The sequence below is a fragment of the Chelonia mydas genome, chromosome 2 (genome assembly GCF_015237465.2).
Source record: "Chelonia mydas isolate rCheMyd1 chromosome 2, rCheMyd1.pri.v2, whole genome shotgun sequence".
Lineage (NCBI taxonomy): Eukaryota > Metazoa > Chordata > Testudines > Cheloniidae > Chelonia > Chelonia mydas.
In genome coordinates, this window is record NC_057850.1 from 61480133 (window position 1) to 61492161 (window position 12029).

At 46.1% G+C, this 12029-nt stretch overlaps 1 long non-coding RNA gene across 1 annotated transcript in view; it reads left to right on the forward strand.

The window, feature by feature from the left end:
• Positions 1 to 228: 228 nt before the first annotated feature.
• The window catches only part of LOC122464459, a 29720-nt gene continuing 17919 nt past the window's right edge, over positions 229 to 12029 (forward strand). The window contains exon 1 of the long non-coding RNA XR_006288504.1: positions 229 to 289. This is a non-coding gene — a long non-coding RNA (uncharacterized LOC122464459). The remainder of the gene's footprint in view (positions 290 to 12029) is intronic.

Genomic DNA, 12029 nt, shown 5'->3' on the forward strand with positions numbered 1-12029 from the left:
GCAATTCGGGAAGGGCAATATTTCTAAGCACTAAGGAAGGGATCTCCAAGCTACTTAGTTTGGATTAGCCCTAAAGGACATATAGAGCTTGCATATATAGCAGTGTAGCGGGGCAGTTACCCTGCTCCTGAAAAAGGTAGGCTGATTGGGTGCGGCTGCAGCTGTGGCCATTTCCCCAATTAGACCATAGCTGCCCCTATAAAAGGGCTGTGAGCCAGGAGCTGAGGCAGTCTCTCTGTAGCTCTGGAGAGAGAAGAACCTGACTGCCTGGGAGAGAAGAGTACCTGAGGTAGAGTAGTGCTGGGGAGCTTTAGCCTGATAACTCTGCAGGCCTTGTGCAAGGCCTACAGAGATACTGGGGCTGCAGAGTGCAGCCTGGGCTTAGGCCGAGGCAGCTGGTCCAAACCCCTTGCCAGTGATGAGTGGTTTATAGACTGCAGTCTGCCCCAGTGTGTGGGGGCTAGATGATGACTGGCAATAGCCACTGAGGCAAGGTGGGGATAGAGGGTTGTGGGTTCCCCTGGGAGGGGAGACCCCGAGCGGGGTGGGGGGGTACTGCGGAGGGCAGAACCTTGAGGTAAAGGGAAGAGGGGTCTGGGAGGGACACGGGGCCTGAGGCAGGCTAGACACCGGCCAGTAGGAGGCGCGCCATATGCTGGGAAGCTAATGCCCAAGATGACCAGCAGAAGGTGCCAAACCAGTGAGTCATAGCTTTGCTGCAAACAGCTACTGTCACCTTTTGGAACCTAAGACTGTAACTCATTTGTGTGTGTATGGTTACTTGCTTTAAGCTTGTAAACAATGCTCATTTCTTTTTTTGAGATAAGAATCTATACTTAAAATGATGCATAGGCATTGCTGTAGCACTTAAATGAAGATGTTCTGCTGATGGGAGAGCGCTGTCCTGCTAGCCTAGTTAATCCACCTCTCTGTGAGAGGCGGTAGCTATGTTGGTGGGAGAAGCTAACTTAGCGCTGTCGACAGTGGGGGGGTTAGGTCGGTATAACTACATTGCTCAGTGGTGTAGATTTTTCAACCCCCTGAGTGATGTAGTTATACTGAAGTAATTCTGTAGTGTAGGCTTGCCCTGAGTTAATAAATCTTTAGTTAATGACAGGATTGGATACAAGCATTGCCTTTGTTGAGAGATCTGGGGTAAGAGACTGGCCCTTTGGGGCTGGGAGTAACCTGAGTATTGTTGTGATTTTTGGTGTAAGGAACCATCTATCACTAAATCCGGCTTGTCAAGATAGACAGACCGTCCCCTGGGGTACTCTTGTGACTCCACGGCAAGGCTGTTGTAGTGCATGTGGAGTTCACACGTGTTACTTGGTTAGAGAAATCTAATTACAGACCATACAACGACTTTGGGGTTTGTGCCCTGCTTCTTAACGGCGCACCCTGAGGATAGCACCCACGTTCGTGAGCCTCTTTAGACAGCCTGACAGTAACACAAATGTCATTTTAGGTCAAACAAAATCTTTCATTCTGAGTTTTATCTTTAATAAAATGAGGAAAACTTCAAGAGCCATATCAAATTGAAAAATCACATTTTGAAAATGTCAAAACAAAAAAATGGAGGTTTTTTCAGATTGTTTAATTTGGGGAAAAGAGAAAAAAAAATCTGGCAAAAATTTACAAAATGTTCTGGTTGATCCAAATCTGCATTTTTCAGATGAGAAAAAATTTCAGATGAAAAATTTCACATGCTTTAATAATGGGATCTTTAAATAGTAGCTCAATAGCTGTCAGAAATCATCTGAAATAACTTGGTTTTCCTCGGCAATTCTAATCATGCGGTATCCTATTACTATGAGACAGAAGTGGAGTTCAGTGTGTTGGCATTAACAACTGGCATTTATCTACATTCTCTGATTGCATGTTTTAATCAAGAAATAATGTATGTACAAGACCTTGCTATATCTTTACTTCCTTTTGGAAGGCTATAGATAGGGCTCACACCCTTCTACCTCGCTCTTGAAATATGGAAACTAAAACAACACCAGAAATTCGTACATGTTTCTGGAGGGAGGTAACAGCTTTCACACTAGAAGTACTTTTAATTTCAGCACGTAAAAACAACAACAACAAAAAATCCAACATATTGCCACCATGGAAAAATTCCATGTGTGCTGAAAAAATAACAGCATATGGTTGGGTGGGGTGTGACCAAACTGAACATAGTTATCACATTTTGAACTTTGCTTTGTACAGACTACCTTTTTTTAAAAAAAGTGTTCTGGGACAGAAGCCGGAATGCTCCTAAATTATGCCTTTACAAAAGTGCACCTGTTGTGTGGGTAACTGCGAGGTTCCTCTTGTATAAACTACAGCTTAAAATAGGAGATGGACATTTTGTCTTTACATACGGAGCATGCACAAAAGAAACCAAAAGGACAAATGGTAAAGAGACAGGCAAGCTGTCCCTGAGCTGTGCTTTTGGATGGGAATGGTGCTGAGCTCAGAAGAGAGGTGAACAAAGATACTTGAACTCTTTGTGATTACTGCTGAAACAGCAGATATCAGATCCACTTATATAACAGAACCAATTTAAAATAGACTAGCTTGGTGGGACTGTGTGTTTCATAATCTAAAAGTAGCCTCTGGTTTTGCAGACACAGTTTGGCCCACAGTTAATTGTGGGTGCAAATGCTAGAATTTCTGGCCTAAATCTTCACATGTGACTAGTGATTATGGATGGCTTAGGTTTTGGGTGCCTAACTTGAGGCAGCCTGATTTTCAGATGGCAAGGGCCAGATTAACCTTTTGTGGGCCTGATGCCAAACATATTTGTGGGCCCTCATAGGGGCAGTGGGGCATGGCATGGGGGGTGGGGGGGAAGAGAGCGAGGAGCTGGTTGGGGGCAATGGGGTATGGACTGGCAGGAGCGGCCCCACTCCACCCAGCCCAGTACAAGGACACTGTTTACAAACCGGCAGCCTCCAGATGCACACTGACCCGCCTGGCCCTGCGCTGGCTTCTTCCCCTTGGGGTGGACCCACACCACACCATGTTACCCCCTCTGATCCCCTACGCCCAGTGCCACACTGCCCAGTGCCCTCCCACAGACCCCTATGCCCAGAAACCTCCCCACAGATCCTCTCACTGCCCGATTCCCCCCTACCCAAACACCCCCCACAGCCCTCCCACCACAACTGCACAACACCCTGCACTTTTCTGCCCAGAGCCCCCCCACAAATCCCCTCGCTAGCCAGTATCCCCCACAGCCCCACTGCCACAACTGCACAGTGCCGTGCACAGACCCCCCCACTTCCCAGCGCCCCAATACACACATCTCCCCCACTGCTGAGCACTCCAACACACACAGATCTCCCCATCCCACACTTCCCAGTGTCCCCCAAAGCCCCCCACTGTCCAGAATCCCAAAACATGCAAACCTCCCCCATTGCCAAACACCTCCCACCCCCTCACTGTCCAGCAAACCCCCCCACCCCGCCCCACGGCTCCCTAGAGACCTACTCCCCTATGCCCTGACCCCCGGCCACAATAGCTGGCCCTGATGGGAGGTGACTGTCTGCCAGGCTGATCTGGCAGCGTAGCCAGGGATGGTCCCAGGGCAGGATCACTCCGGGAGTAGTGCAATCAGCCAGGCTGGAACAGGAATAGGGCCTGCCTGGGCCAGGTTCCTCAGGACCCACATGCCTAACAGGACCAACCTAAGCCCCCCCACATTGTCCCCCACAGCTGGTTGAGACTGGCCTGGCCTCTGCAACAGTCCCAGGTGGCTGTGCCCCTGGAGAGGCAGGCTGGGTTCCACAGGTCCCAGGTAGCAGAGACCACTCAGATCTGGAGCCGTGCTAGGGAGTGGGGCAGATCCCTGGGACGTGACTCCTGAGATCTCACCCAGCCCAGCCACAGTCAAATAGGCAGTGTAACCAATCAGGCAGCCTAACATAGGCCAACTGTGCTCGTTAGGTTGCCTGGAGACTGGCTCTGCTGCAGGCCCTTCCTCCTAGGTTAAGATGGGGTTTACAGTTTCTTATAACTTTTGCCAAACGTTAACCATTTGGTGTGCAATTTTCCATGTTGGCTGTCTGCCTCAGACTGACTTTTGGAAATTTTCATCCAAAGCAGTTCTGCCATTTACAAGAATGAGCTTAGAGAAAAATACATTGTTTTGCCATGTTTTTTTAAAAAAAAAAAAAAAAGTCTGGTGATCTTTTCTTTGAGAAGTTCTAGAGTCTCCCTGCTTTGGAGCAAGGAGGTGGAGCATGGCCTTGGTGTCAAAGATAAGCCTTTTGCCATCTCCGTGAAAATCCAGCCAAATTTGGCCAAGTTATAAGCCTTTGAAAAAATCACAGTTGGCATATGCTCTGTAGGGACTTACTAGAGTGTGGCTAAATTTCCCAAAGATGCTTTTCGCACTGAGCATGCTCAAGCCCAGGCAGCAGAGGCTGAGCAGGACTTTCCCTGCAATTACAGCTCTGGGCTGCTGTGGACCAGAGCTGGGCACCAGATTGGAAAGCAGAGAGCCTCTCTCCCCTGTGCTGTCAGTGCCCCCCACTTCTCGTTGGTGCCCAGGTGGCATAAAGGAGGAAGCTGGGCAAGGAGATTGGATTTGGAGCTAGGGAGGGAAATGCTGAGGGAGGACAGACAGATTGGATGAGGAGCTGGGGGAGACTGAAACTGGGAACCATTGGGGCAGAGGATGGGGGAATGATTTGATGAGGAGCTGGGAGGGGAGACTGGGACTGACTGAGAAAGGAGACTGGGGGTGAGGGGGGCTGCAGGTGGAAGAGGGAACTGGGAATGGATGTGACTGGGAGCAAGGAGGTGAAGACTGGGACCAGTTTCAAGTACTCCATTAAAGGACATGAAAGGGTAATTATATGAAAGGGCTCCATGCTTTTTAAAACTAACCTGTCTTTTTATTATGTGACCTATTTACAGAGGTGCTGCAACTCGGGTGAAAGTAAGTCCAGTGACTTACCGGTACTCTGGGGCCAGCTCTGGCCCCCGGAAGGGGCGGGGCCTGGGGTGGAAGGGGCGGGGTTGAGGGGTCAGAGCCAGCTCCAGCCCACCTTGTAAGGTAAGTGCCCCCCCCCCACCGGGGTAGCAGCAGCAGCCTGGAGCTCCGGGGGCTATTTAAAGGACCTGGGGCTCCCCTCTTTTACTGTCCTGGCCCTTTAAATAGCCGCTGGAGCCCTGGGGAAGCGGCGGGGCTCCAGCGGCTATTTAAAGGACTGGGGCGGCAGAGGCAGCTGGAGCCCCGACCCTTTAAATAGCCCCTGGAGCCCTCACTACCCCAGGGCTCCGGGGGCTATTTAAAGGGCCCATGGCTCCCCTGCTTCTACCCCCCATTCTTTAAATAGTCGCCGGAGCCCTGGAGTAGCAGTGGCGGGGCTCTAGCGGCTCTTTAAAGAGCCCGGGCGGTAGAAGCAGGGGAGCCCCAGGCCCTTTAAATAGCTGCTGGAGCCCTGCAGCTGCTACCCCAGGGCTCCAGCAGCGGGGCTCTGGAGGCAATTTAAAGGGTCTGGGGCACCAGCCACTACTGGGAGCCCCAGGACCTTTAAATTGCCCCCTGGGGAAGCCAGGCTGCCCCAGTATGGTGCACCGGCTCTTACCGGTATGCCGTACTGGGGCGTACCGGCTTACTTTCACCTCTGCTGCAACTGTAGGTGGCATTCTAACCATGTGCACACAGACTGACTTCCTCATGCCTCCTCTAAATTCTTTCCTCCTGCAACCTGTGCTCCTCCCTTCAAGCTCCTTGCAGGTTGCTACAGGAGTGGTCAGGGAAGACTCAGACTTGGATGAGAAGTCTGAGGACTGAAGATTGGAAATGGCGAGATGAGAATGGAACTAGGATGAGGGGCTAGGACAGAACATATTGAAGGGGATGCGGCAGAAGGGATTAAGCTGGGGGCGGGGAGAAGGCAGAGGAGTCTGTGCTCACTAGCACATACTTTGCTCCAGAACCTGGAACAGAATCTGTGATTCTTGAGTCTCACAATTCCTCTATCAGCAAATATTTATAAAACCCACTAGCACAGATTATATGTGCCCTTCTAGTAGTGGTCCACAGAGAGGATGGCAACCTGCTATCAATAACTCAGATCGAGTAGCAGAGGTCTTTGTGATGGATCTAAAGTTTCCAACCCAGCTGATGACCCACGTGGGTGTCAATATGACACAGGATGGCCTTTTCTTTTCAATTTGCTTTTTAAAATACCTAGGAAATTACAGCTCCTTCCCCACTCTCCCCATAACAAACCCAACACCACCACCCCCCAATACCCCCCCACCCCCAGTTTTAGAAGAACATTATTAAGGTTGCAAAGTCAAGTACTGAAAAGTTAGAAAATGTTAGAATAGTTTGTGATCATGCCATAAAAGACTGAATCATAATGCATATTCACAAGGGGGACAGCTTAAGGTTGCACAAAGAACCTTCATTCTAGCATTTCCTAAATGTTTAGTGCTTGATTCTGGAACATCAGTGCTCTTTCAAGGTAGCTATTCTGTGTGCAATTTAGAGGTAAGCTGGTAAAACTTGCTTTGTACACAAGTAAAGAGATGTGAACAGAACCTCTTGTATCCTTAAATGGTCACTTGAATAGTTTGGGATATGGATGTGTAATAGACTCAGTCTGGCATTTGGCTCAGGATTCTGAATGGATTGCAATTCAGTCTTTTTCAAACTGTTCTATACAGCTGCTAAGAAGCATCAAAGATGTCTCTTGAGCCTTTCCAATGCCCAGTCCTAGCTCTGCAACATATCAGACAGCCCATCCCAGGCTGCCAACCATGGAAAGTGCTTTTTTATACGTTTTTCCTGTATTGAACGTGCAGAAAAGGGATTCCTAGGTAGATGATTCAAGGGAAAACAGCTGCTGTGTTCTTGATTTTCTGGGTCTTTTAAATTTTGCCTACTGTCCTTAACACCTTACTGATCCCAGATGCATACTGCATGCTGGCACTTAGACAAATAGCTAATATTATTTTTTAAAGCCTCATTGAAAACTATTGGAAAACATGGCTCGTTTTGTTTTCTGGGAGAGCAAGTTGGAAGGCTTTTTGAATATGTGAGGTCATGGACTAGTCTGCCTTGATGTCTACCATAAGCCCTTGTGATAAAGTCTTCCCCTTACTTTAGTGCCCTGCCCCCTCTACCTAGCAGTAGGACTCAATGTTTTCAACTCTCATGGTATGTGATATTTGTCTTAGCCCCAGTCCCTGGAGTCATTCGATTAGGTGGGTGAGACTCTGACTTAGCTTTGTTTTTTTTTAAAAAGGGTATCTAACCTTAATGGCTGTGGAGAAAAGCTGGAAAATGTGAATCCTACAAGCTCAAAACACAGAAGGTAAACAAACAGAGCCCACAATTTATTTTTAAAATCTCATTTTTGAGCCAATCTCATCATCTTTTCGGGGCCTAACTCATGATTTTTGAACACTTGCAGCTGGCAATACTGGCACGGCTGCATCTTTCACCTCTAACATGTTACAGAACTGCTGATCTTCCCTGGGCTGCGGTAGATTGATAACAGCTCAGTTTGATACTTAGGGTTTTTCTACCTGGGGAAATTGACCAGTATATCTATAGCTAGAATTATAACGCTATAGTTCTGCTGGTACATTTCCTTTTGTATACAAGCCCTTATGCACAGAACACCTCTCAGGACTGGCTGGTACTTGGGTACTGATATTAATTATACAAATGTTCCAAGCTTGGTTCCTTATAGTTCTCCCATGATTTTAACATAACTACTAAGTAATGTGAACACTGTGCTGGACACACTCCCCCCTCCCTTATCCTTTCACACCCTTCTTTAGCGTCTATTAAGAAGGATGATGTCTGGCTATATTTTGGGAGAGATGGGAGTTATTTTTTTCAGGTTTTGCCCATTTCTGTGGAGTTTCCTGGGTGTATTATTCCCCAGTTGTCTTTGTGGTGTGTGTGTGTGTGTTTTGTCATTGGTGCATATCTCTCCAGCATGCCCTCTTCTGGTCTTGTAGGTTCATTGCACCCCGTGCCCCTTGGGTCTTTTCAAACTATTACCCAGACCAGGTTAGTTCAATGCCTCTTTGCAGGGTCTGACTTATTCACAGTTCCAGCATATACCCCTTTACAGAGTGGGGTTTATTCACTCCTTCTACAGACGTAAGTCCTGGTCAGTTTCCTTCCCAGTTCAGGAAGCCCCAGACCCCTCCCGTAGCCAGGGTCTACTTCAGACTGTCTCCCTGTCCCTCTCCTTAATACAGGAGCCTCCTAGCTCTCCTCCTTGGAGCAGGAGTTAAGGCTTGTCTTCACTACCATGCTAAATTGGTGCCACTGCATTGATGCAGCGGCGCTGATTTACCACGTCTGTTGAAGATGTGCTATGTAGACGGGAGAGCATTTCCTGCTGACAGAGCGTGGTGCAGACCCCCCTTTAAGTTGATGTCCGTTATGTCACTTGGGGGGGTGAGTTTTTTCACACTCCTGAGCGACATAAATTACATCTACTTAAGTGGTTGTGTAGACAAGCCCTTAGAGACTTTAGGACAGCTGTAGAGCCTCATGCAACTTCTCCCCCCAGCTGGCTCTTTTCCCAGTCAGTCCTTTCAGCCTCAGGCTGGGGCATGGTTCAGCCAGGTGTAATGTCAGAGACTGCTTCTGTCTTCTCCCCGTTAACTCAGGGTCCTCCTTACTCCCGGCAGCATCAGCAGGCATCTGCTCTCCTATGAAGGAGAAGGCAACATTTATACTGACCCCTTCGTATTGTGTGTGTGAGAGGGGAGACTTGCTCCACCCTCTCTGCAAAGCCCCAGGTCCCTGGTTTGAATGTGAATTGGAGATATCGCTCGCCAATACTGCAAGTGCCTCCCTGTATCCCCCCAAATACCTTTCCCACCCTTGGGTGAGATCATTATTCATCTGCCTTCCCCATCTCATCCCCAGAAATACTGATGTGATGCAGACTTTCATACAGAAAGTCAATTTGGCCCTAAGACTTTAACTTGACTGCCGGGCACAATCCTACAGCTATGGTGTGAGAAGATAATCTGATCTTGACAGTCTGTGATTCCATGAGCTCTGCACAGAGGGAAGCTTGACTTCTGTTAATATAAATGACCATTCTTTATGGTTTGAGGGGTTACCGTTTAAATTCTCCAAAACAGATGAGAGGATTATTCTTAAAAAGTAGGGACAAATCTGGCTCCTGATTCCATAGGTGCCGGGTGGCCTTCAGCAGCAGAACTGTTGTGGTTCAACTGTGCCAGAGGGAGTGTAGTTGTCACCCTCTCTCCTTCTATGCTACTCGGCTGGACTGCTCAACCTATAAATGGAGCCCTGCTCTGCACAACCTCCTTGCATAGCAGTGAGATAGGGCACTGTCAAGGGCTGAAGAATCAACAAGTACGTATTCATACACCCCAGCATGGTGAGGGATGGGCGAGAATTTCAACGCCTTCCTTACCTCAGACTTTTGCCCAGCCCAACGTCTCTGGACAGGCACTGGGCAGAGTAGTTGTCCTCTAGTGTGTTAAATCTGAATGCTGGAATACATTAACAGAGGGCATTCAGATGTACATAGGACCCACAAGGTATTTGAAATCTTCCAAATGCATATTGGAGACAATGATTGGAACAAGTAGATAGCAAGCCATTCTGAAAGACTGCTGTGCTGAGATCATTTTCAGAACAGATTTTAGGGTTTTAGTGTTTGAAATGGTCACTAGATGGCACCATACAGCTAGGTTGTCCAAGTGAAGTCTCAAGAAACAGTGAAAGTGAGCTGTAGCTAAGGAAAGCTTATGCTCATATAAATTTGTTAGTCTCTTAATGTGCCTCAAGTCCTCCTTTTCTTTTTAGTGATGAGGAGTGTGTATAGTTTTTTCCCCCCTTCTTAAAAACACAAACAAACCACTAACAGCAAACCTCTGACACTTTCCTTTGTCATTATCTGTGAGAAGCAGCCCTATCTTTTAAAGACATTTAAAAACTAAGAAAAATGTTGCTAGAACAGTGATGTGAGTATAACTTCCATGGAACTGAAACTGCTTATGGAAAAAACAAAATAGACTTCCACGTGGCATATGTAATGTATATATGTTATGGCTGCATATTCTGATAACTGTTCAAAACTGCACCTGCAAAATGCTTTTAGCTTAAGTGGGGCAGAAAACATTTCTTTTGCTATAATCATTGTTATATTGGGATTGTATAATTATAAGCAATATGGTATTATGTTACAGATCAGTTTGAAGTCTGATACTAGAGGATCATTACTGCCTAAATTATCAGTATTTTATGTTCTACCTTTTATTTAATACTTAATGTTTCCCTAATACAAGGATTTCTCCACCGTGTAGTGATTCAGGGAACTTTTCATAAGAAATCTAATTCTGTTCTGCTCTGTGTTATACAATTTAGGCTCTGATCCTGTAGCTGACTGCATACAGGTGGACTCCTCCACTTGTGTGGAGTTGCAGACTTGAGGCCTCCTGTTGCAGAGTGATAGCAGGGTCACTGAACAGGATGATCGGGCACCTTTAAATATATGTGCTAATATTCCAAGAGCAATATTTCCAAAACCTTTTTCCTTCAGGAAAATGAAATCAATTTTGTACCCTCTGCAAATCCATCATGTGATGTTTAAAGACCAGCCACCTTACCATATTTCTATGTAAAGTATGTATTTTGCTCACCATTCCTCACTCCCCAGCTTGTCCTTTGCATTCCTGGCACTTTGAGAAACTCTGGTGTAGAAATTCATAATATATTTTCTTTCCATTTTTATCTTCTTTGAGCAGTAAAATAGTTAAGAAGGCTGACAGTCAAAGCGTCACCATTGGCATCTAATTTAGCACCCATTGAATTGAACTGGGGCAGTTCTCACCTCAGAGCTATAGTTTCAGGCTCTCTCCAAACTCTGACAGATGTTTCTGCATTAGTTACAATTGCTTCATGTTTTGAAGTTTGTTTCTTTGCCATCTAAACCATATATACTTTCTGTTAAAGTTCTATGCTACCTTTGTTTTAAAACAAAAGCAGAGACTCTGGAGAACACTGAGTGGTCTGTTTGCACAACCCATGCTTTGAGAAACACTGCCTGAGAATGCAGGTAGATATTCTGCTGTTGTTCTGGGAGCTGATATCTCTCTTACTAGTCATTATTTCTATGAAAGTATTACTTCCAACATGATATTTCTGGGAATGAAGTTCTGAGACACTGGGTAAAAGAGAGATCATGATCATTTATTTAAACACCTTTGTTTTGCATAGGTCTGATCCAGTGTGAGCGGCCATGCATGTAAATCAATAGTAATGTTACTTGGGACAAGTGCATATTGAACCTTGATGGCAAATATTGTAAGTGTCCAACTATGAGCTAAGTGGTCATCTAACACTTGGCTCTAAGATCTCCCCCTTTCATATAAAAATATACACACAAAGACTGTGTTAAAAGAACTTTATTTAGGTTGCAAAGTCAAGTACTGGAAACTTGGGAAATGCTCGATTAATGGCTGCCAGTGGAACTTTAATTCCCCTGTCCCCCAGGGTGTCTAGCCTCATGGAAAAAGTGATACGTGATCAGGTAGTAAATTATATTAAAATGCATAGGTACATGGGGGCCAAATTAAGGTGCATTGGCAACTGTCAGGCTGGCATTCAAATGCATGCCTTTTTCAACCTAGACAATGTTATTTTAATTTAGTGGGTTTTGTGTGGAATGTCCTGGTAAATTTTTAAAGGAAAATGTGAAAACAAAGTCTACTGTGTGCAACTGTAACAACTCCCTTTGCCTTCAGGGGGACTACATGTGTGCTTAAACAGGAGCACGTTTGCAGGATTGGGGCCTAAAAATCTGATTATTTTTGTAAATGTTTATTTTGGCCAATGACAAAATATTTTTATCATCAACATTAAATAAAACGTTCTGCTGCCTAAAGATAGCCTAGCAAGCCCAGAAAGGAGCGCTTGGTTCTAAATAAACAGATTCGAAATATATTATAATGTCTTACATCTGTACTGGCTGATCTCTCGTTGAACTGGGTAATCTAAAAATGATGGTAGCCAA